This window comes from Hyperolius riggenbachi, chromosome 1 (assembly GCF_040937935.1).
Source record: "Hyperolius riggenbachi isolate aHypRig1 chromosome 1, aHypRig1.pri, whole genome shotgun sequence".
NCBI lineage: Eukaryota > Metazoa > Chordata > Amphibia > Anura > Hyperoliidae > Hyperolius > Hyperolius riggenbachi.
This window is the reverse complement of record NC_090646.1, coordinates 218131773-218158573: the sequence shown is the minus strand read 5'-3', so window position 1 is coordinate 218158573 and position 26801 is coordinate 218131773. Positions and strand designations below refer to the sequence as shown.

The 26801-nt window shown below is 44.6% G+C and overlaps 1 protein-coding gene across 1 annotated transcript in view; it reads left to right on the top strand.

Moving 5' to 3' along the window:
• Window positions 1–26801, top strand: part of SYNPO2 (synaptopodin 2) — a 304927-nt gene that overhangs the window by 152318 nt on the left and 125808 nt on the right. The gene's annotated exons all lie outside the window — the stretch shown is intronic.

Genomic DNA, 26801 nt, shown 5'->3' with positions numbered 1-26801 from the left:
TAAAAAAAAAACATTTAGCTGCCCTGTTGGCTACCCTGTTGCGTTCCTCAGAGCTCCATATATATAATTGTAATTTAAATGATTTTCTTTTTGTGTGTTTCTGTTTCAACCATATATTTCAAACTCCATCCCTCGGGCCAAATCTTGCCCTCAGAGCCATTAAATTTGGCCCCCAAGTGGTTTCCCCACTTTGCATTATGTTTGGCCCACTCTAGACCACCAGGGAAGCTATACTGGGGGTGAAGCCCTAGAAAACCAGTGAAGACATATGGGAGAGGAAGGGGGAAAAGCACTAAACACTAGGGAACTGTATAAGGGAGGGTGAGGGCCACTAGACACCAGGGAACTGTATAGGAGAGGGAGGAGAACCACTGGACACCAGGGAACTGTACAGGGGTTGGAGGGAAGCCATTAGACTCCAGGGAACTATATAAGGGAGGAAGGTGGCCAGTAGACATTGAGGTTGGCCTGCGACTAGGTCACAGTGTACAATTTTGGCCCACTTTGTATTTGAGTTTCACACCCCTGGTTTTAACCAATGCACTGATGCCTGTGGATTAATAGTACCTGCAGTCTATAGAATGGCTCACTGGACTAGGGCTTTATTTTAAGCAGCTGTTGGTGGGTAAAAAAAAGTGGGTAAAAATGTAATATCACATTTATTTCCATTCTTGCTGTGTAATTAAGAGGGGAACTTTATTAATAAGGTGTATAAATATCTCCTGTGATGTATGAGCCCTTATAACACAAAGTATCACAAAAATTAAGGATATTATGTTGTCTTATAACAGACTGTTAAATGAACTATTCCTTTGAAACACCAGAGTGCATTCAGCTACTTATTACAAAGCTCCTGTGTGTCTGAGTGAAAAGCTGCAGCAGTGGCGTAGCCTGGCCTCAGCATTCTCCAACTGATATTCTATAATGCAGCAATGTAAAGCATGTAGCATGATGAAGTCATAGACAGCACGCAAGGGATCTCAGCTGCAAAAGGTGGGTATCTGGAGGACTTATGCTGTCAGTTATTCAGAAACTAAAACTGAAAAATACCAAATGCCCTTATGTGATGCAATTCCAGTATGTTGTTTTCTTTGTCTTTCCATGGGTTTAGATAGATATTTATTAATAGACAACGCTAAATCCTGTAAGTGTCTGGTTAATGTCATTCAAGTGACACTACAGCCCTGACCTACTTAGGCATCTCTGAGCATCCCCTGATTTACTTAAAGTATATTTAGGCATCCTCTGATTTACTAAGACATCTCCAGGCATCTCCTGATTTACTAAGACACCTCGAACCATCCCCTGATTTACTGAGACACCTCCACCCATCCCCTGATTTACTAAGACACCACCACCCATCCCCTGATTTATTAAGACATCTCCAGGCATCTCCAGTCCTGATTTACTAAAACACCTCCATGCACCTTCTGATTTACTAAAAGTATATTCAGGCACCCTCAGGGGTGTATTTAGGGTTTGGGCTCCCCTAGGCACCCCAAACCTATGGCGCCCCCCCCCCCCTCGAGGAGGGCGTTGGCGGCGCGCGCAGCGCACCGCTGCAAAAAATGGGCGTGGTCATGGTCTGCAGTGGGCGTGTCCATAACATACAGTGGGTGTGGCCAATTAAAATTTCCTAGTAAGAGTGCAGCCCAAAGTCGGTGGGGCAGTAAAGTGACCCTCCAAAAAGCAAGTAGGAAATGTCCCCCCCCCCCCCCAAAAAAAAACAAAACAAAAAAAACACACATTAGCCAGTGTTCTCTCACACAAAATAGTGGTAGGTATTAGATTGTGAGCTCCCCTGAGAAAAGTCAGTAACAGGACTATGTTCTCTGCAAAGTGCTGCAGAAGATGCCAGTGCTATATAAATACACAATAATATGGTAGGACATTAGACTATGGTAGGATTAGATTGTAAGCTCCTCAGAGGATAGTCAGTGACATGACTATGTACTCTGAAGTACTGCTGAAGATGGCAGTACAATATAGTACAGTAGTATGGCAGCACAGTGGCGTAGTGGGTAACGCTCTCGCCTTGCAGCGCTGGGTTACCGGTTCAGATCCCAGCCAGGTCAACATCTGCAAAGAGTTTGTATGTTCTCCCTGTGTCTGTGTGGGTTTCCTTCAGACACTCTGGTTTCCTCCTACATCCCAATACCATATGATACAGATAAGTTAATTGACTTCCCACTAAAAATTGGCCCTAGACTACGATACATACATAGACGTATGCCTATGGTAGGGATCAGATTGTGAGCCCCTCTGAGGGACAGTTAGTGACAAGACAATACATACTCTGTACAGCGCTGCGTTATATGTTGGCGCTATATAAATTAGTATAAGTACAGTATAAAGTAGCCAGGTCTATAGGTGTCCCCAATATAGACATATAGGTGTCCCCAGTATAGATAGCCAGGTCTATAGGTATCTTCAGTTTAGGTAATAGTCATGGGCATAACTAGAAATCACTGGGCCCCCTTGCAAAAATTTGGATGCCCCCCCCCCCTATAGGTGCCAAATAATCGTAATGGGGCAGTGTTTTACTATAAAATAATTGTAATGGGGCAGCATTTCACCATAAAATAATCGTGCAGCAGCAATGTTTCACCAGAGAATAATCGCAATGAGGGCCACATTTCACCAGAGAATAAGCACAATGAGGGCCACATTTCACCAGAGAATAAGCACAATGAGGGCCACATTTCACCAGAGAATAATCGCAATCAGTGCAACATTTCAGCAGAGAATGATCGCAATGAGAGCCACATTTCACCAGAGAATAATCGCTATCAGAGCAACATTTCAGCAGAGAATGACCGCAATGAGAGCTACATTTCACCAGAGAATAAGCACAATGAAGGCCACATTTCAGCAGAGAATAATCGCAATCAGTGCAACATTTCACCAGAGAATAATCGCTATCAGAGCAACATTTCACCAGAGAATAATCGCTATCAGAGCAATATTTCAGCAGAGAATAATCGCAATCAGTGCAACATTTCAGCAGAGAATAATCGCAATGAGTGCAACATTTCACCAGAGAATAATCGCAATGAGTGCAACATTTCACAAGAAAATAAACGCAATGAGTGCAACGTTTCACCAGAGAATAATTGCAATGAGTGCAAATTTCATCAGAAAATAATCGTATAGTGGGCAGCATTTCGGTGAGAGTTGGAAGGAGGGTTAGAGAGGGTGGGCAGAGAGAGAGACATAGGGTAAGCAGATAGACAGGTACAGAAAGTGTTAGGGCTGGTTCAAACGGATGCTTGCGGAACGCTTACCTCAAGCGTTCGGAACGTCTTGTTAAACGTTTGCACCGAGCTTTTACACGCGTTTACACAAACGCAGCGTTCGGGTCTCGATTTTCGCTTGCGTTCGTGGCCGCCCTGGAAGCTACATGTAGCTTCCAGGGGCTGCCAAACGCGACGGGTAATGTCCCCCTTGGGAGATAAAAACGCTGACCGCATCCGGACGCGACGGCTGCTGAAAGCCTGACCGCGCAGCAGCCACCGCACGTCATCAAACGTGACGCCGCGCAGACGTCCGTGTGAACCAGCCTTGACAATATTCAAGAGAGGAGTATGGGCAAAAGGAACACACCAGAGCATTGTACATTACCTCCTCCCCTTCTGTCATGTGTCTGGCTGGCAGGCTGTCTCTGTGCACTCTGCTGGGCTGGCTATGGCAGCTATGTCCCTCTGGGTGTCTGTAAGGCAAGCTAGAGGCTGTCACTGGCAGGCTCGGGCTGCAGCTCCTCTCTCTGCTGTCATGGCTGGCTGCTCAATCATTTACTCGCTCTGTCTCCTCGTCTCTGTCCAGCTCTGGTATTTCCCGCCGGTGCCACACATGGTGAAGATGCAGAGACGTCAGGCCAGCGTGAGTACGCCTGATGTCTCTCTCAGCATCAGGGAGCTGTAGGGGGAGCGGGGGAGGAGGCCAAAGCCTCACAACTTCGGGTGCTCTTTGAGCCTCAGGGTCTTTCTCAGTTATGTGGTTGGCAGCTAGTGGAGTTCTAGGAGCCTCTGTGACCTGGGCTGGGTAGCTGGTGGCCTGCTGCCTAGGCTGGGTAGCTGGGGCCTGCTGCCTGTGACCTGGTGGCCTGCTGCCTGGGCTGGGCGGCTGGGGCCTGCTGCCTGTGGCCTGCTGCCTGGGCTGGGTGGCTGGGGCCTGCTGCCTGTGACCTGGCGGCCTGCTGCCTGGGCTGGGCGGCTGGGGCCTGCTGCCTGTGACCTGGAGGCCTGCTGCCTGGGCTGGGCGGCTGGGGCCTGCTGCCTGTGACCTGGAGGCCTGCTGCCTGGGCTGGGCGGCTGGGGCCTGCTGCCTGTGACCTGGAGGCCTGCTGCCTGGGCTGGGCGGCTGGGGCCTGCGATCTGTGACCCTGGGGTAGCTGGTGGCCTGCTGCCTGTGACCCTGGGCTGGGATAGCTGGTCGTGGCCTGCTGGCTGCTGCCTGGGGCCTGCTGCCTGTGACCCTGGGCTGGGATAGCTGGTGGTGGCCTGCTGGCTGCTGCCTGGGGCCTGCTGCCTGTGACCCTGGGCTGGGGTAGCTGGTGGTGGCCTGCTGCCTGGGCAGCTGGGGCCTGCTGCCTGTGACCCTGGGCTGGGGTAGATAGTAGGTAGCTGGTGGCCTGCTGCCTGGGCGGCTGGGGCCTGCTTCCTGTGACTCTGGGCTGGGGTAGCTGGTGGTGGCCTGCTGCCTGCGACCCTGGGCTGGGGTAGCTAGTAGGTAGCTGGTGGCCTGCTGCCTGGGCAGCTGGGGCCTGCTGCCTGTGACGCTGGGCTGGGTAGCTGCTGGTGGTCTGCTGCCTGAGCGGCTGGGGCCTGCGACCCTGGGCTGGGGTAGCTGGTGGCCTGCTGTTCTGCCTGTGACCCTGGGCTGGGGTAGCTGGTGGCCTGCTGTTCTGCCTGTGACCCTGGGCTAGGGTAGCTGGTGGTTGCCTGCTGTGCTGCCTGGGCGGCTGGGGCCTGCTGCCTGCGACCCTGGGCTGGGGTAGCTGGTGGTGGCCTGCTGTGGTGCCTGGGGTCTGTGACCCTGGGCTAGGGTAGCTGGTGGTGGCCTGCTGCCTGGGCCTGCGAGTGACCCTGGGCTGGGGTAGCTGTTGGTGGCCTGCTGGGGTCTGTGACCCTGGGCTGGGGTAGCTGTTGGTGGCCTGGGCGGCTGGGGTCTGTGACCCTGGGCTGGGGTAGCTGTTGGTGGCCTGCTGTGCTGCCTGGGCGGCTGGGGTCTGTGACCCTGGGCTGGGGTAGCTGGTGGTGGCCTGCTGCCTGGGCTGGGCGGCTGGGGCCTGCGAGTGACCCTGGGCTGGGGACTGGAGTAGCTGTTGGTGGCCTGCTGTGGTGCCTGGGCGGCTGGGGTCTGTGACCCTGGGCTGGGGTAGCTGGTGGTGGCCTGCTGCCTGGGCGGCTGGGGCCTGCGAGTGACCCTGGGCTGGGGACTGGGGTAGCTGTTGGTGGCCTGCTGTGGTGCCTGGGCGGCTGGGGTCTGTGACCCTGGGCTGGGGTAGCTGGTGGCGGCCTGCTGTGCTGCCTGGGCGGCTGGGGCCTGCTGCCTGTGAGTGACCCTGGGCTAGGCGAGGCGAGGGTGCTTGCTGGGTACCTCTGGCTGCCTGGCTCCTGGCTGGGTAGCTGTGGCGGCTGGGCTGGGTAGGGTAGCTGTGGCGGCTGCTGGCTGGGCTGGTAGCTGTGGCGGCTGGGTAGCTGTGTCTGGGCTGCGGCGGCGGCGGCTGCTTCACGTGGCTCCAGACTCCAGTCCCGACCCGACCACCTCGTTGCTGCTGTCCTCCAGTCCTCCTGCCGCCTGCGTGATCTAAAATGGCGGCGAGGGAGGAGGAGGAGGAGTCACTTTTTCCGGGCTCGGCTATGGGGGGGGGGCGGAGCATATGACGGAGGCCAATGTATCCATGCTGGCTGGCTGCCTGCCTCTCTCAGAGTCTCTCAGACTCAATGTCAAGCCACGCCCCCCCTCCCCGTACGTGTGCAAGTGGCTGCCTCCCTCCTCTCTGCTCTGGGCTGGCTGGCACACAGACAAAACCATGGTGGCGGCGGTGGCGGGGGGGGAGCGCCGAGCGCTTGCAAAATAACTGTAAGTGGTGATGCAGCGGCGCTCCCCCCCCCCCCCCTCCAAAAAAAAATAATAATAAAAAAAAAAAATATGTCACAAGGGGAAAAAATTTAAAAATTTTTTTTTTTATTTAAACCCAGTCGCCACCCGCCCCCCCCCCCGAGGACCCGCCCATGGCACCGGCCCACGGGTGCCTCTTAATAGATACGTCCCTGGGCACCCTCTGATTTACCAAGACACCTCCACACATCTCCTGATTTACTATGACATATACAGGCATCTCCTGATTTACTAAGACATCTCCAGGCATCTCCTGATTTACTAAGACATCTCCAGGCATCTCCTGATTTACTAAGACATCTCCAGGCATCTCCTGATTTACTAAGATATCTCCAGGCATCTCCTGATTTACTAAGACATCTCCAGGCATTTCCTCATTTACTAAGACATCTCCAGGCATCTCCTCATTTACTAAGACATCTCCAGGCATCTACTCATTTACTAAGACACTTCCACGCATCCCCTGATTTACTAAAGTTAAGTACTCACCTCGCAATACAGGGAGATGATCCAGCAACATCTCCCTGACGACGAGCGGTCCGGCGATCCATCTACCTTCCTCTTCCAGCCGATGGGTATGCGCGATGTTATGCAACGGGTGTGACTAGACTTCAAGCGATTGCTGTACTTTGCGCGTGAGTCTTTGGCGATCTTAAAGATCTGATCTGCTGTGATGGTCATTATCGCTGCATGATGCAATGCGACGTTTGCGTGATTGTGCACCTGTACCCACGTCACGAGATCGTGTGAAAGACTGTACGTCACTCAAAAAACACAGATCGTCGGGAAAATCATCGAAAGAATCGGGAGGTGGGTACGGGCCTTAAGACATCTTTTAACATGTCTGTTTGGACTGCCATTCAGCAAACCTCGTCTGGATTAAACAAAGAGAAAAAATGCTATGTTAGAAAACAACCTCTTGTATTGACATTGCAGCCTGGCAAACTAACAGTCGAGTGATGTTCATTCTATGCGGGCACACGCAGTAAAAAGTCTTTTCTGGTTAAATCAGGTCATCTTGGATTTATTATTAGAAAAAAGAGAGACTTCTGGGGCCTGGTTATCTAATGCTGGGAATACACGGTTTGTTTCTGCCGCTCGATTCAGCGCTCAATCATTTTTGCTGCTCGATTCTGCAGTCGATTCTCTTTTCTTCCACTCCTTTTTCTTATCTTTTTATATTTACCTCTATGAGAAATCGAGCGGTGAAACGATCGAACGGGAAATGTCGGAAATTATCTATCGAAATCGAAATTTTCTAAATGGCTCAAAAAACGTGTATTCCCAGCATAAAACATCTTCAGGGATCTCCAAGCATCTCCAGTGGGGATATTCTGGGTAATTTGACAAGCCTGAACACTGTTTAATTATTACTGGCCTGATATTAGGATTAGACCTTTTTCAGGCGAGCAGCTGAAGGAGTAAATTCACTGCCGGTCAGCTGCTTTCATGTACCGGCCTGGCGTTTGCTAGCATTCAGTACCGGCAGTGGACAGTTGAGAGTTACAAAACCTCCTCCCTGTGCAGCTAACTTCTCTTTCAGCAGGGAGCAAGTTTCTGGAGAATCTCATAACAATTATATTCCAAACAAAGTATATAGGCTATAGTGCTAAGGTTGCAAAGAAAAGCAATGAGCTTAATGTCACTTCTGGAAATTCTTAACTTGCTGCAGATTGATATGGAAATTGTTAGGAGCCATGGAATGTTTTGTCTTACTTGCTGATGTTCCTATTGTCTCTACTGATAATAAGTCTTCCTGGTCCACCAGCAGGGGTCAGTCCTTCATTCTCAGCAAGTTCCTTGCTTCACCTGCAGGTGGTACCTAAGTTTTGAACTACCGGTATTCTGGACTTCCACCTCCTACTAGCAGTTGTCCTTTCACTGTTTTTAGCCCTGTCAACAGCAGAAGCATCTGCCTATCCCTTATATAAGAACAGGATTTTTACCCAGCAAGTGCCAAAATATTATGAAGCCTTCCCTGAATGTTGACAAACTGTGATCCAGGTACCACCTCTGCCTTAAGTTGGTTATGATCCAGTATTCTTGATTTTGTTTAATGCTTGCTATCTGTGCCATGTATGAGCTCATTTAATAATCCACAGCCATGTGCCATCAGTGCACGCCCCACGCCTGTACCGACCACTGCCTGAAGCCCGCACATACCTGCATGCCGCACATGCAGGCCAGGCACCATAGCCACACAGACACAGGGCACAAGGATATTATTATACAGGAGATACAGTGGGATGCGAAAGTTTGGGCAACCTTGTTAATCATCATGATTTTTCTGTATAAATCGTTGGTTGTTATGATAAAAAATGTCAGTTAAATATATCATATAGGAGACACACACAGTGATATTTGATGAGTGAAATGGAGTTTAATGGATTTACAGAAAGTGTGCAATAATTGTTTGAACAAAATTAGGCAGGTGCATAAATTTGGGCACCACAAAAAATAAATTAAATCAATATTTAGTAGATCCTCCTTTTGCAGAAATTACAGCCTCTAAATGCTTCCTGTAGGTGCCAATGAGAGTCTGGATTCTGGTTGAAGGTATTTTGAACCATTCCTCTTTACAAAACATCTCTGTGACGATTAATGCCACTACTCAGATATCTGATTGCTGGTGATCTGCGGAATCACCAACAATGCAGACGCAAATGAACACCCGAGGTGTGGGTGAGTCATACTAAAACAACAGGTACCTAATGAGCAGGTAATTAGGGCTAAGCTCTAGCCTAGCAGAGCTGCTTAACCCGCGGAGCTGGCGCAGTTAACACCTCACCAGTGGCGAGGGCCCACTGGCGAGTAGAATGGTCAGACAGGCAAGGTTCGGCAACAGAGAGGTAAGTATCAGTACAGAATCGTGAAAAAAGAGAATAGTCGGCAATCAGGCAGAGATTAAGCAACAGGCAGGCAGATAGGCGAAAGTACAGGATCAGAAGGCAGGATCAGGGTCAGAGTAAAAGCTAAGAGTCATACACAGGAGATCAATACAGAAGCAATAACCTAGTCTGGGTGTGAAATCCTTAGCGACAACACCCGGGAACTAGTCTAAACAAATAGCAATAACAGAGTAGCAATATCCTAAGCTTGGGAGTGAGGTCCCTGGTCTCAACCCCCCCGGAACTGGTCTTAAAGTATAACAGAGCAACAAGACAACAATCCTAAACTTGGGGGTGAGGTCCCTGGTCTCAACCCCCTGGAACTGATCTAAAGTAGAACAGAGTAACAGCAATATCCTAATCTAGGTGTGAAATCCTTGGCATCACACCTGGGATCTAATCTGACAGATAACAGAGCAATAGCAATATCCTAATCTAGGTGTGAAATCCTTGGCATCACACCTGGGATCTAATCTGACAGATAACAGAGCAATAGCAATATCCTAATCTAGGTGTGAAATCCTTGGCATTACACCTGGGATCTAATCTGATAGATAACAGAGCAATAGCAATATCCTAATCTAGGTGTGAAATCCTTGGCATCACACCTGGGATCTAATCTGACAGATAACAGAGCAATAGCAATATCCTAATCTAGGTGTGAAATCCTTGGCATCACACCTGGGATCTAATCTGACAGATAACAGAGCAATAGCAATATCCTAATCTAGGTGTGAAATCCTTGGCATCACACCTGGGATCTAATCTGACAGATAACAGAGCAATAGCAATATCCTAATCTAGGTGTGAAATCCTTGGCATCACACCTGGAATCTAATCTGACAGATAACAGAGCAATAGCAATATCCTAATCAAAAGGTCTGAGCGCTGACACACAAGCATTCACGACAACAGACCGGGACAGAGTAACAATTCCTGGTTTAAATACTGATAGCAGATTCAAGCAGCCCCGCCCGAGGGGCTGAACCAGCCTGCAAGGTAGATTGACAGGTGGAAGTCAGCTGACCACAATGTTAGCTGATCTGTCTCCTCCGCCCATAAAGGTCCTTTTGCTCCATGCGCAGGCGTGTGGATTTAAGCTGCTGTGCAAGAGAGATTCCTGTCCCCCCTGAGTCAGGAAGCGACACCCGGGATGGCGTGGCCGCAGAGGTGACATCAGTTGTGAAAGCAGCTGTGCTGCTTTCCCCCACAAAGATAACGTCTTCGATCGTTACAATCTCTAGTTCATTCAGGTTTGAAGACTTCTGAGCATGGACAGCTCTCTTTAACTCACACCACAGATTTTCAATTATATTCAGGTCTGGGGACTGAGATGGCCATTTCAGAATGTTGTACCTTTTCCGCTGCATAAATGCCTTAGAGGATTTTGAGCAGTGTTTAGGGCCGTTGTCTTGTTGAAAGATCCAGCCCTGGCGCAGCTTCAGCTTTGTCACTGATTCCTGGACATTGGTCTCCAGAATCTGCTGATACTGAGTGGAATCCATGCGTCCCTCAACTTTTGACACGTTTCCCAGTCCCTGCACTGGCCACACAGCCCCACAGCATGATGGAACCACCACCATATTTTACTGTAGGTAGCGGGTGTTTTTCTTGGAATGCTGTGTTGTTTTTCCTTCAAGCATAATGCCCCTTGTTATGCCTAAATAACTCAATTTTAGTTTCATTAGTCCACAGCACCTTATTCCAAAATGAACCTGGCTTGTCCAAATGTGCTTTAGCATACCTCGAGCGGCTCTGTTTGTGCTGTGGACGGAGAAAAGGCTTCCTCTGCATCACTCTCGCATACAGCATCTCCTTGTGTAAAGTGCACTGAATGGTTGAACGATGCACAGTGACTCCATCTGCAGCAAGATGATGTTGTAGGTTTTTGGTGCTGGTCTGTGGGTGGACTCTCACTGTTCTCACCATTTGTTGCTTCTGTTTATCCAATATTTTTCTTGATCTGCCACCTCGAGCCTTAACTTGAACTGAGCCTGTGGTTTTCCATTTCCTCAATATATTCTTAACTGTGTTAACAGACAGCTGAAATCTCTGAGACAACTTTCTGTATCCTTCCCCTAAACCATGATGGTGAACTAAATTTGTCTTCAGGTCATTTGAGAGTTGTTTTGAGATCCCCATGTTGCTACTCTTCAGAGAAAATAAAAAGAGAAAAGAAACTTACAATTGACCCCCCTTAAATACTCTTTCTCATAATTGGATTAACCTGTGTATGTAGGTCAGGGGTCACTGAGCTTATCAAGCCAATTTGAGTTCCAAAAATTAGTTTTAAAAGTTTTGGAATCAGTAAAATGACTACAGTGCCCAATTATATTTAAACAATTATTGCGCGCTTTCTGTAAATCCAATAAACTTCATTTCACTGCTCAAATATCACTGTGTGTGTGTCTCCTATATGATATACTTAACTGACATTGTTTATCGTAACAACCAACAATTTATACAGGAAAATCATGACGATTAACAAGGTTGCCAAAACTTTCGCATCTCAATCTATATATATATATATATATATATATATATATATATATATATATATATATATATATATATATATATATATATATATATATATATATACACATACTAGCGGAAGACCCGGGTGTGCATTTGGTTGTTGTTGGCTCCGCCCACTTTTTAACAAAATTTGTGAGATTTGGTGTAATTGCCATCAGTAATTTACATTTTCCTATTGAAACGAAACTAATCTGATTAGCTGTTTGGGGCACTGCCCCTTTTGTGAATTTGGACCCTGTCACTCAGTGACTGACTGTAACAGGTTTTAGGCCTCTGCTATTAACAGTGTAAGAATGGCAGCAATTTAAATATTCCCCTTGAAAAGCAATAAGTGAATTTTGATTGGTTGTTGTAAGCTCCACCCACTTTCCTGAACATTAATCCCAGCCATCCAGTTGCCAAGTGTTCTAAGATTAAAAACCCTACAATTAACAGTGTAAGAATGGCTGCAGTTTACATTTTTTCATTTAAAATGAACGGCTGAAATTTGATTAGGTGTTTTATGCTCCGCACACTTTCCCTGAATGTGTAACCTCAGTTACGAAATGATCAACTGTGCCAAGTTTGGGGACTCTGGCTTTATTATTGTTAGAATGACAGCCTTTTGTAACAATTGTGGAATCGTCTCCGTGGTCAGTGCACCAGACGTGCGCTGATGCGGCGGAAATCCTCCACAAGTGTATAATTGCAGGCACCCAGCAAAAGGTGCTACGCACCCGTAGAGGGAAATTCCTGTCGGCAGATGGCGCTGGAGAGTGCAGAGGAACCAATCCTCTGTACCTCCACAAATGCCAGGCAGGAATTGTACGAAGCGCAGAACGCAATCGCAAGAGAAGCGATTGCGAATGAGAACGAGCAAAGGGACAGGTTGTATGTGTGTGCGCCAACCTAGTCGCCACCCTGCGACAGTGCACACACAACAGCAGATATGAAATAGGAACGCGATCGCGAGAGGTGCGATCGCCAGACGTGACACAAGGCAGATCAGAACAGAATACGAGGGTAGCAAAGGCACAGCAAATAATACAATGAGAATAACAAAGAAAATAACAAACGCTAACTGAACGCGAACACCGCACTCATTCGTAACAGTGCACACGTTCGTGCGCAGTCTCCACGTGATAAGCACAATAGAGACAAGCACACCTAACTAACCATCGACAGACAAACATGTAACAGAGAACGCGAGCGCTTGCTTAACGGTTACTTCACCGAGCCTCCAGCAAACGTTCGTAGCAGACAAGACAGACACACGAAAACAGGGACAAGCGAGAGATAGGATCCACAGCACTAGCGAAAGTGGCCAGTGCGATCCAGGAAGACAGAACAGAAGGATCCACAGCACTAGCGCTAGGCGAGTGCGATCCAGGCAGACAGAGTAGCAGAACAGAAGGATCCACAGCACTAGCGAAAGTGACTAGCGCGATCCAGGTACAGAGTAGCAGAACAGAAGGATCCACAGCACTAGCGAAAGTGACTAGCGCGATCCAGGTACAGAGTAGCAGAACAGAAGGATCCACAGCACTAGCGGAAAGTGGCTAGCGCGATCCAAGGAGACAGATCAGAAGAGATAGCTGGTAGCAACCGCTGCACCAGAACAGAGATCAGAACCATTTCCTGCCCACCACCGCTGGGACAGGACAATCGCAACAGAACAAACAGATAAGCAATCCTAACTGCACTAAGGAAACCTGCCTAGTGCAGTTTTCCAGGAATTACTCTAAGATAACTTCAACAAGAAGTAGCATGGCTGACACTCTCTAGGAGTGTTTACTACAAACCCTGAAGGAATGACCAGCCAAGCATTGTGGGAAACACATAGCACTTATAGTACACGCCTCCAATGAATGTGGCCAGGCAATTTGCATGACAACGTATGCAAATTCCTCAGCAAGCACAAGCTGCAAAACTGACAGAAGCTCTCCTTTCCAGAGTCCTGCAGCATGCCAACCTAAACAATGGTCAAAAAGCTGCCTGCCTGCACAGGCAGCTGAGCAGATCATTACACCTTTTCCATTTTTTCTATTGACTTGAATGGGTGAAATCTGACTGGCTGTTTGTGGTTCTGCCCAGGTGTGCAGGAGGGACACAAGACCTCCAGAACATATCATCCCAGGTAGCAAGGGATCTGTATACCAAGTTTCATTTAATGATGATGTATTCGTGTTAACAATATTAGTGACTAATCAAATTAAAACAAGGAGTTTTGAATCAGGATGATACCATTTATTGGCTAACTTAGAGATGAATAAACAGTGAGCTTTCGGCTTACAAAAAGCCTTTGTTGGACTTTCATTCCTAATAAAATTAAACAAATAGTACAGATGCGCACTCAAAACTATAACCTAAGACTAAGCCTAAAAATAAATCACATAGGCCTGCTGTACTTTATCAGTATCACATACAAACCATCTGCATATAAAAAAAAAAGATAAAAAATTGTGCTTCCTTAATACCAACACTAGAACTCAAACTCCCTTTGGGCATCTACTGCAGAGCTCAAATGTTCCTTAATCACACCACAGCTCTTGATTCCATAGATATCCATACAAAGATGCTGCTGTTCCCAGAGTACCTCAAAGCACAAAAGGAAATTCATAGAGCAACCAATTAAATACTGGGTTTGGATCACCACACAGGAGAGGATAATAAACACCAGTATGCTTAGGGACCACCCTAAAACTGTGTACCCACCTCCCTAAAGAAATACACTCACCTGGCACACTTTATTCCCTTATCTGCATATGCAATCTGCAGACTTCCCAACAGAGAGCTGTATCATACAGTGGCTATGAAAGCTTATAACTCCAGAATGCATACAGAGCATAGCTGTAACGATTGCGGAACTATTTCCGTGGTCAGCGCACAAGATGCGCGCTGACACTGCGGGAATCCTCCACAAGCGTGTAATATATATAACCCAGCTATGGTGCTATGCACCTGTAGATGGAGATTCCCACCGGCAGATGGAGCTGTGGAGTACAGACGGCCACAGCCTATGTACTGCCACAGATGCCAGGTGGGAAGTGCACGAGTTGAAGCAATACAGGGCAAGATAGCCCTTAAAGAGAGAGAGCACAGAGACAGAATTAATGTGTGTCCACCAATCTAGTCGCCACCCAGTGACGGTGAACACACACCAGCAGAATCAAAGTATGAACGCAATCGCGAGAGTGGCGATTGCCAAAAGCGACAGAAGACCTAGCAGGACAGAACACAAGAGTAGCAAAAGGCACAGCAAGCAAGAACAATAAGGAAAATAACAAACGCTAACTAAACACGAACACCACACTCATTCGCAACAGCGAACGCGTTTAAGCACGATCACCACGCGATAGGTGCCCAGTGATAAGCGTGCCACCCTAACTAACCAATGACACACAAACACGAAATAGAGAATGCGAACGCTTGCTAAACGGTTCCCTCGCCGAGACAAGACAGAGAGAAGGAGCAGCCAGCAGCAACCGCAGCTCTGGCCTACACTCCCAGACAGAATTCAGAAGGAACCATCGCTGCTACCGCTAGAACGAATGCGATCCAAACAGACAAACAGATGGGGCTACCAGTAGCAACCGCTGCTCTGGTTAGCACCCCTAAGGCAGAATACAGAAGGAAGCACTGCCACTACCACTAGGGCTCATGCAATCCAGACAGATGGAGCAGCCAGTAGCAACCGCAGCTCTGGCCTACACTCCCAGACAGACAGAACGATTCCCTGTCGACCGCCGCTGGCGACAAGGCAATCGAGACAGAGAGACAGAACTAGGCAAAACAGATAATACAACCTGATTGCACTAGAAGGGATGCCTAGTGCAATCCCCAGGAATTACTCTAAGATAATCTTAGCAAACGACAGCAAGGCTGACCCTCTAGGACTTTGCAGGAACAAATCTTCATGAACAGCAAAGGACTCTGGGAGAACATGGTGTTTATACTGCAAGCCTTCAAAGGAGGCAGCTAGGCAATTTGCATGACAAGTGTATGCAAATTTCTCAGCAGAGCAACTCTGAAACTTGCGAAGCAAAGACAGGTCTCTTTTCCAGAGACCTGCAGCCCTCAGACTTAAGGAATGGACAAACAGCTGTCTGCCCATGCAGACAACTGAGCAGATCGTTACAATAGCTTACCTAAAATTAAACAAATCTCTGCATAGTGTAGAACTATAAGCTTACTTTATTAAAAATCAAAACAGTACTTACAAGCCAATGAGTAAAACCATATGTAAAATCACTACAAGGACGTCTCCTCCATCAAACACACAGCTACTCACTTTCTGCCCTCAAAGCCGCAGGCTTTAGTGACCAGTACCCACCGCAACCAACTTCACCTTTGCATTATGGTATTTGTCAGATTTAACATACATGAATATAAATGTATAAACAGCAATGACCACCTTATGGAATAAAGCAGAATTCAGCAATGCCTGCTTTTCCTATTTCCTTCTTATTGTACAGATGCCCTCTCATGCCAGTGCACGCTGTAGTCGCTTAAAGAGAACCTGTACTGAGTACAAATATTTAAAATAAACACCTGAGGTAACTTCAAATGAACATTGCATAGTTACCTTGCCATCAGTTTCTCTCAGAAGCTCACCATTTTCTTCTGACAATAATCTCTTCCAGTTCTGACAACATTTTGTCAGATCTGATATATATCAGTTGCTGTCAGTAAAATATCAGTTGCTGTCAGTTATAGCTGAGAGGAAAACTGATGTACCAGGTAATGTCCATGTTTCCCTATGGCTCAAGTGGGCGATGTTACAGTTTAACTGTGTGCTGACCAGAAAGCTGTTATGGGTAATGGCCATTTTCAAAATGGAGGACGGCAAATTCCCTTGATCACAGTGAACAAATAGTACGCGGGACAGGAGAAAGACACTGAGGAGTAGACTACATGGAAGGTAAGTATGACTTGTGTATGTTTATTTTGACTGTTAATTTTCAGTTCAGGTTTTCTTTAAGGATGTGAAGTCAAGTCAACACTTGTTTCCCCTTCTCCCCTCCTATCGTACTGCGGGTCACTGTGGTGCCAACCTTTCTCCATTTTTGCAGTATTAATATTTTACCCGGAGAGGAGCTTTAAACATAAATTTCATATTACATAACGATGGGTCAGGCTTTGTGACCATCCAATCATCACTGCAAAGTGTGAATATGTATAGCTCGCTGGGCATAGGTTTGGAGAGATAGTGTGAGCTTTTAGTTTTGTGTTGAGTGTATTTAGTATACCGTAATTTTAGAAAACAGCTTCTTCAGATATAATTGTAAATTAAGTGCTTCCACAACCTTTTTGTATGTGTTGAGATGATCCCTATGTTTACATGGATATAAAATGTAAAATACATAGTACAACTTATTTAGCATGTGAAATTAGATCCTTAACACCTCGGCTGAAGAGATGTGGGAAGGCAAGATGTATAGGCACATGCATCAGATCACTGCAACATATGTCTCACTTTATGTCTGTAGAATTAAAATTGATTTGCAGCTTCAAGCATGTGTACTCATACAGGTTAACATTTGGGGACCATAAACACACACATATTTCACGCATAATACTGTACAAATTGTACCTCTAGTAAGTTCAAAATACATTCATAGATTGCACATACTATGAAAACGACAAAATAAGTACCTCACAATCAGAAACATAATCATTGACCTGCAATCAGAGGGTGAAGATGCTTCCCTTGCAAGCTTTCAATCTAAAGGGGAATGTGGTGGAGACAATTGGGAAGTGGGGTGGAGACCATAGCGGAGTGGGAGAGGAGACAATAGGGAAGTAGGGTGGAGACCATAGCGGAGTGGGAGAGGAGACAATAGGGAAGTAGGGTGGAGACCATAGCAGAGTGGGAAGGAGACCATAGCAGAGTGGAGAAGATTGTTTCAGGCAGCAGGGGTGGGGTCGAGGAATATACGGAAAGCTTCTGAAGCATCCACAAACTTCCAACTACTTAGATAAATATATATACTGTATATATACACTAGTGACCTGCCCCGTCCCTGTCCTCCTGCCTGTGTGAGGCTGGGTCCGTGCTGCGCACATGAGCAGTAGCAAAGGACAGTTGTACGCAGGGACAGTTGCCTAGTATTATATAGGATATATATATATACACAGTATATATAATTTTTTTTTTTTACTTTTGTTTCCTTTAAGGGTTTGCTATGACATCTACAAGCATAAACATGACTGTATCAGGGGATCAACAGTGTCCCCCATTTAGTAAACCTGTATATGTAGGCGGTGGGAAGAAGAGCTCTAAGGCCATTTAAAGGAACATTTTTTTATGTTCCATTTCTGAAATCTTGTTTGCCAGTTGCCGCTTTTATAATGTCATATTTATGAAGGTGGGAATAGATTTTACCCTAATGTGGTGATCAGAATGGAACATTCTGTGAATGGAATGGAACATTCACTGGAATGAAGCACTTGATTCATACTCAGGATCATCTCTTCTTGTGTCTGTTATTTGAAAAGTATCGGCTTAATTACATTAGCTTTCTTTTTGACCCCTTACTGGTACTTTCTAAAGTGATGATCTAGACCAGGGAACACAGAAAAGAACCAGAAATAGAGAAACATAATGGTCCCATACATAGCTAGAATGCAGGAGAAGCCTGGAGGATCTTTCTCAAATTTAACATTCTTGTTTTCTTCAAATCCAGCAAAACATTAGATAGAAACTAGTCAAAAGGAAGCAACACCTAAACTCATGGACCAACATAGGAAGACTAACCCTGTTTGGTCTACCTACACCTCAAAGAGAAGGGACATTCTTATAAGCATGAGAAGCTGGTCAGATAAGAAATTTGGTTCCAAAGTAGGGCAAAAGAGACCTTCATGTAAAATTGAAAAAACATCCTTAAATAGAGAAGGGGGCCTTTGACACCATTTTTCAACCTCTTGGGGCCTGATGCACTCTATTGCGGAAAAGCTGCCCTGTACAGGAAGCGCACACCAATTTTACCATACTAACGCCGAGGGATTAACGAATTTAACTCAGCGCGGCAGGCGATACTAGGGTAATGCATGCAGCACTGTGGTATCGCGTTGTTGAGAATTATTGTTTGATCATATTATAGTTGAACTATTTGTGTGTATGGTCTGTTTTGTTCTCTGCACAGTGCTACACAAGATTTTGGTGCTACAGTATATACATGTATGTCCTTCACTCACTAGCTCATAACTCAAGACGTTGCTCAGAAGAAATTAGGAAAATTCATCTAAAACACTGAAAGGTCTTTAGTCAAAGCTACTTTATTTTTACGTTTGAGTAATTTTGTGATCAAATGTGCAGCATTTGTTATACTGTATACAGAGATATGTATCTATATACATTGCATACTGTATATAAAATCGGATGTGTGTATGTGTGTGTGTGTGTATGTATGTGCCATAATCACTCGAAAATGCCATGACCGATTTGACCAAAACTTGGTACACAGATCCCTTACTACCTAGGATGATATGTTCTGGGGGTCTCGCGGCCCCCCTGCACACCTGGGCGGAGCTACAAACAGCAAATCAGAGTTCACCCATTCATGTCAATGGAAAAAATGTAAAATGCTGCTATTCTCACAGTAATCAAGCCAAGTGATCAACTTGGCTCAGTTGATCACTTGGTAACAGAGGTTACAAATCCAGGAAAAGTGGGCGGAGCATAAAACAGCCATTCTTACACTGTTAATGGCAGAGTTCTCAAACTTGCCAGACTTGGTCACTGGGTGAATGGGATTAAGATTCAGGAAAGTAGGTGGAGCCTACAACAGCCAATCAAAATTCACCTATTGATTTAAACTGCTGCCCTTCTTACACTGTTTATGGCAGAGGCTTCAAACTTGCTACAGTCAGTCATTGGGTGGCTGGGGTCCAAATTTACTAAAGGGGTGGGGCCACAAACAGCCAATAAGATTTCCTTGCTGGATAAACTGCTTCCATTCACACATTTTTGATGCCAGGATCCTAAAAGCTCAAAAGCTTGGTAATTGAGTGACTGTGTGTCAAGGTTATAAAAAGTGGGTGGAGCCAAAAACAAGTTTCACTGGTCAAATATAAACAGTAGCCATTCTTACACTGTTAATGGCAGGGTTCCCAAACTTTGCACAGTTGGTCACTTAGTCACTGAGTAAATGGGATTAATAGTCAGGAAAATGGGTGGTGCCTACAACAGCCAATCAAAATTCACCTGTTGATTTTTTGAAGGGGAATATGTACATTGCTACCATTTTTACACCATTAATGGCAGAGGCCTCAAACTTGATACAGTCCTTCATTGACTTGGGTTGAAATTCACTAAAAGGGGGGGGGGAGCACAAACAGCCAATTAGAATTGTTAGATTGATTTCAGCCATTCTGTTATTGGCAGGGTTCTCAAACTTGACACAGTTGGTCATTGGATGACAGGGGTTCAAATTCAGAACGGAGCAAAGCCACAAACAGCCAATCAGATTTGTTTAATTTCAATGGGAATATACAAATTATTGATACCGAGTACCCCAAAGCTCATAAACTTGATAACTGAGTGACTGTATGTCAAGGTTAGAAAAAGTGGGTGGTGCCAACAAGGGGGTGGAGTCACAAACAGCCAATCAGATTTGTTAGATTGATTTCAGCTATTCTGTTATTGGCAGGGTTCTCAAACTTGACACAGTTGGTCACTGGATGACTGGGTTTAATATTCAGGAAAGTGAGTGGAGCCTACAACAACCAATCAAAATTCACCTATTGATTTTCAAGGGGAATATTTACATTGCTGCCATTCTTACACTGTTAATAGATGCCTCAAACCTGGTACAGTTGGTCACTGTGAGACTGGGGTTTAAATTCTGAAAAGGGGGCAGACTACAAACAACCAATCAGATTTGTTTAATTTCAATGGAAAAATGCAACTTATTGATGCCAAGGATCCCAGAGAGCTCACAAACTTGGTAATTGAGTGACTGTATGTCAAGGTTAGAAACAGTAGGCGGAGCCAAATCAACTAACTTACATGAGAAAATATAAACTGTAGCCATTCTTACACGGTTAATGGTAGAGTTTTCAAACTTGACTGGGTGACTGGGACTAATATTCAGAAAAGTAGGGGGAGCCTACAACAGCCAATCAAAGTTCACCTATTGATTTTCAAGGGGAATATTGAAACTGTTGCCATTCTTACACTGTTAATGGCAGAGGCTTCAAACATGCTACAGTCGGTCATTAAGTGACTGGGGTTCAAATTCACTAAAAGGACAGAGGTACAAACAGCCAATCAGATTTCTTTGCTGGATAAACTGCTTCCATTCACACAATTTTGATGCCAGGAACCTGAAAGCTCACAAACTTGGTCATTGAGTAACTGTGTGTCAAGGTTACAAAAAGTGTGTGGAGTCAAAAACAGATTTTCCTGGGAAAATGTAAGCTGAAGCCCTTCTTCACTGTTAATGGCAGGGTTTTCAAACTTTGCACAGCTGGTTACTGGGTGGCTGGGATTAATATTCAGAAAGGTGGGTGGAGCCTAAAAAAGCCAATCAACATTTGCCTGTTGATTTTCAAGGGAAATATTAAAATTGCTGTCATTCTTGTACTGTTAATGGTACAAGCCTCAAACCTGGTACAGTTGGTCATTGGGTCACTGGGGTTCAAATTCAGAAAAGGGGGCGTAGCCACAAGCAGCCAATCAGATTTGTTTCATTTCACTGGGAAAATACAAATTATTGATGCCAAGGACCCCAAGGCTTACAAACTTGGTCATTGAGTGTTTGTGTGTCAGGGTTTGAAAAAGTGGGCAGGGCCAAAAGCAGCCAAATACATCCGCTAGTAGATGATAAAAAGGAAGACACGTCATTGAGGCATCATTTACCACTCTCAGTTGTTAGGTTTCCTCTCATGCTATTAATTTTGCCTGGGCTATGTGATAGCTTAGTGTTGTCTGCACAGATCTTTCTTAATGCAGGGACATTACCTCATGTCTACTTAGATTTCTTTTCCTGGATATGTCACAAAAATGAAGAGAAGCATGGTGAGGACATCACAAATAAAGTTACATTTGGATATATTACACCACTGAAAGTCTCAGGCTGGTCAAATGTGAGTGACAAAAAGCAGAAAAGAGTTAAAAAGATTCCTATAAAAAACATTTTAACTGGTCCCAGGTGCACACTATTGAAATATATGCCTTGTTTGCAGTGTTTTATCTCTGCCAGGGTGTAAACTAAATTATGTGTGCTGCTGCTGTGACAGCGCTTCCACTGTCACTACACTAAGCTGTCCAGGTTAGGTATGTGCGCCATTCAGGAACCAATTTCATTGGCTACTGACCCTGTGATCATTATGAGCCAATCACAGTGATCACACAGGGAAAAGAAAAAAAAAAAAAACTACTAGAGCTGAAAATTAAAAAGATTCATTGGCTGTTATACATTCCTGATACCTTTTAAAAGCACTTTCACATGTCTAAGCACATCACATAACACTTTTCATAAGAGTTTATGCTCCTCCTGCAAGTGACTGAAAAGTTCTGCAAAGCTCCATAAGGAAAGAATCTATGCTTCACATTTCTTAAATCACCTCTAAAATAAAATAAAAAAGCTACACTCACAGTTCATAAACACTTGTGTTACAATTAAAAATATTATAATGGTGGGAGTTAGGGATTAGGATTAGGCTATATGGCATTGATGGCTAACTTTGGCACTCCAGCTGTGGTGGAACTACAAGCCCCATGAGGCATTGCAATACTCTGACAGCTGTAAGCATAACTCGGGGAGGCAGAGGCAGAAATGCGGCTATTTTCACGTGAAAATTTGTGTTTTGCTCAAACATTTACGTTAGCATGCGCAAAACGTTACGTGCATTATAACGCGTGCAAAATGCTAGTGCGACCATGATAGCAGTTATCATGGTTTAGGGAATCAAGCCCTATGAGCTTTTGCAAGGTTTTTTAAGCGCTAGATCTTTTAGAAATCGCCCAAAAAGCGCTTGTGCAATGATTCCCTATGAGAGTGTTCACATGTGCGCGTTTCAATTTTACTAAAATTGCAAACGCCCTACATGTACCATTCTCTGAGCACTTTGGCTCAATAGAAGGTATAGGGATATTTGTATAGCGATTTTCTGAGTGCTTTTATGAATACCGTAAATACATTGTATTTACTCATTTCCAGGTCAAAGAGTTCACTTTCTGACTGATGTCAGGAAGTGAATAAAGGAATTTCTCTGCAAAAGCGCTTAGAAAATCTCTCAATAAATTGCTCAGCGCTTTCGATAGAATGTGAACATATCCTAGGGCCAGAGTCTGTATTCCACAATCAGTTAAAGAGAAACTGTAGTGAAAATAATGTAATTAATAAAATTGCTATTTTATTTACACTATTTATATATATTTATTCAGTGTTTGAGTGTAAAATGTTTCCTCTTCCTATATTTATAAATTTAAGTTAAGCATCACTGGCAGGGCGGGATTACATACAATATACAGCAATATGTAGCTATAGGAAGTGATGTATAGAATAGAAATTGTCACATAGGTGAGTTTATGGAATGGCTGAAGTAATTCCCTGTGTATATATTCTACACTGGGGGTGCCCCAGCTCTGTATATTATAATCCCTGGATGCCAAGTGTCATTTCAGTGTTTGCTATAAGCTCTATATTACCAAGATACGCCCCTGACATCTCTGTCCACGCTACCGACACAACCCTGGTCACGCATAACACTAAAAATTCTTGACCAAAAGACACATTCTCATAATTCAAGCCACACTGGTTCTTTCTATCATCACTACTGTTCTTTCCTATTAATATTTAAAAATAAGCAATATATCTTCATTGAGACAAATGAGGAAGGAATGGGTTAAAGGGATTTGGTTTCAATAGAAGGGCTGTCCCTCCAAGAGAGACATTTGGGAGTTTTGCATTTGTACCTAGAGAATAAGCATATGTGGGTGACTGTAGCACTTTATTTCCTCTTGCCATTGAATATGTAGTAGATTAAGATTAAACACAATATGCGTTCCTTTGCTAATGTACCATTCTGTGAACAGATTTAAAAGCTTTTACTTATGCTTCATGCAGTGCTGCCATTCACTTTCTGGAGACTAAGCACACAAGCTATTATCAGCAAACAAAATAAAATGTAATGGAGGAAAATAGTTCTGAGGGAAACAGGTTCTGAAAAATAATGTATCTAATTTCTGTATCTGCATGCAGTTCATTATGTCTAAATGCCTATGCACATACACACGCTACACACATACAATCTTTTTACTCCGACACACACACACACACACACACACACACACACACACACACACACACACACACACACACACACACACACACACACACAGACACACACACACTTCCACACTTCCACACACTCCACCCCCCCTCCCGAGCCACACAAACACCACGCTCACACTCCACATACACACGCACTACACCCCCTACACTACACATGCACTCCCACCCACAGACACCGCACACACACTCACAAGCACACTCCACACACACAGACAATGTAAGAAAACCAGGTGTATATTGTAAATTTGCACGGGTATATTCACATCAGTTTTGCCCAGTCAGAAAATTTTCCAGAACGCTATCATAAAAGAAGTCTAACATCCGTCACTAACCCTAACAGGGTCGGATGAAGACAGATCTACATCATTTTGTCCAGTACCTTTAGCTATGAAACCTGTCCTCCAGCGAGGTCAGGCTTTTGCTTACTTACTAGCGTGAGTGTAGTTTGTTTTAATTAGGTACTAACTGCAGTGGTGAATGCAAAAGGTAAAACAAGGAAAAAGGGATGTGCTGTGTTTCAATAATCATCATACTATTTTAGTATAAAGATCTTGTGTCTGTAGATCATCAAAGTTATCTAGAAGATTAAGGAAGAAGAAATTTGGAAGATAAAGGAAAATTCAAAATAAGATGTGAAGGTATAAGTGAAAAAAAGTGAAGAGAAATGTAGGAAAGTTTTAGACGGTCCAGAGACAAAGGGTGTCTAAGCTAATCCTCCTTGCACCAGTTATGTGTGTGCCTATGAGGAACAACCATATGAAGATTATTGATTGCGTGCCATTGTTATTTGTTCAGGGTTTAATAAATAGGCTATTAACGGGTCCCAGATTTTGTGATACGTTCATATTGTCATTCATACGAGCCCGGCCTCAACTTCTCAAAGAACAATATATTGCCAAGTCTGTTTTTGACAGCCTCAAATGATAGGGATTGAGTGTTCCAGGCTGCAGCAATTTTAATTTTAGTTACAGTAAAGATATAATTAATGAGGGTATTTTGAGTAGAAGATAGGTTTGGGTAGGGACAGCCTAATAAAACATGGAGGGGATTTCACAAAACTGGGGCATTGATCAGAGATGATGCCCAGGTACATGCCCTGATCCACAGTCTACGTACTTTTTTACAGTTTCACCATATATGAGCAAAAGAGCCTGTCATTGTACATCCTCTGAAGCAGTCTCCAGAGCATTTCCTATTATACTTGGCCACCCTCTGAGGAACTAAGTACTATCTAAATAGAAGTTTATAGTTTATCTCGACAAGGTCAGCATTTATTGATGTTTTAGGGATGTTTTCCCAGATATCACACATGTATAATCTACTTGCAAGCCCAATTCTTTTTCCCATTTAAGTATGTAATGAGGTTTGCTTTGGGAGTGGGTAAGAGCGAGTTCCCTATATATAAATGAAATTACCCCAGGGGAATGTGGATTGGTGTCACAAATGTTTTCAAAAAAGGTCCTACTCATTGGGGATTCTGCATGCGTAATGTGTTGTTTTACAAAGTGGGATATTTGCATATATCGGAACAGCTCAGAGGAAGGAAGTGCAGATTTTTCACGTAAGTGATCAAGAGACTTGATGCCTGTACTAGTAACAAAATCTTGGATTCTATGAAGTTTATCTGAAACCCACCATTGTTATGGGGAAGAAGATTTTAAAGCTGCTGGGAAAGAGGGGTTGCCCAAGAAGGATAGAAGTGGCCTGTGAGCAGACATTAAGTGACCAGAATATTTGCAGCTATCCCCCACCTGAAGAGAATGCTTTATAATAGGGTTACTAATCCTGGCGCGATGTACTGGTGTGAGCCAAAGGAGGTTTTTAATGTTAATAGGTGAACTAAGCTGATTCTCCATATCTACCCAGGCAGGCCTATCACTTTCTAGATGCCAATTCGCCAGGATGGCCAATTGGTCTGCTTTATAATATTAACTGACATTTTTTATCGTAACAACCAACGATTTATTAACTTTTGCTTCCCACTGTACTTTTAATGTTTATAATGATGCACATTTGAAGCTCTCAAAGGTCACATAAAATGGCAAGGAGGGCCGCATTCGCCCCGCGGGTCTTGTGTTTGACACCTGTGCTCTAGGTATAGGTGGGCATATTTGGGCTAATGAAAACAGCTTTGCTAACAAACCAGACAAGTTAGGGGGTAACACTAACTACCAGATTTTGGTGAGCGGGACAACAGAAACCCTAAAGCCCTCTAAAGGTGCTGTAATAGTAACATAAACAGAGCTTCACTGAGAACCAAAGATTTATGATTTTGGTAACATTCTACGACTAACAGGACTATCTAGTCTGGTCAATCTACAAAGCTGTAAGATGAGAGCGGAGAGATATCACCTTCCATTACTGCCAATATAGCATTTTTATTCAAGATTCCTGTGTCAGTATCTCAAGTGAATTTTCCATATACTGTATATTGCAATGGAGAAGCGAGAGAGCATAGCCTTCCATGCAGCCTCCATCCTCAATATTTATATTTCTTGATCACAGCTCCTGGAGGGCTAATGGAAAAATCTGATGGATGAAACAATACAATTGAGAGTTTTGAAGTAACATCACTTCTAATGTTGCTTCCAAGAGGACCAGGCTATTTACATTCTTATGCCGGAGGAATAAACGGAGCATGCCTTTCCTTATTTGTAAATGCTGGGTTGCCTGTGTTTTGGCATCCTCTCCGTTCTATAAAATCTGAATATCATGTCGTAGTCAAAGTTCTGTGATCTGGGGACTGAAAAGTACAACATTTCATCAAGATTACCTCCTGATTCTCCCCCTCTGCTTCATATTTTCACACTGCATGGCTTGCTAAACACTCTGAAGACTCAGAAACTATACTGTGCAAATATCACAGTGACTTGCTTTATGTACTGAATTTGCATCTGGCTGATTCAGACTTTCTTCCCATTGAATCTAATGGGTAACATGGTGGCTTAGTGGTTAGCCCTCTCCTCCTTGG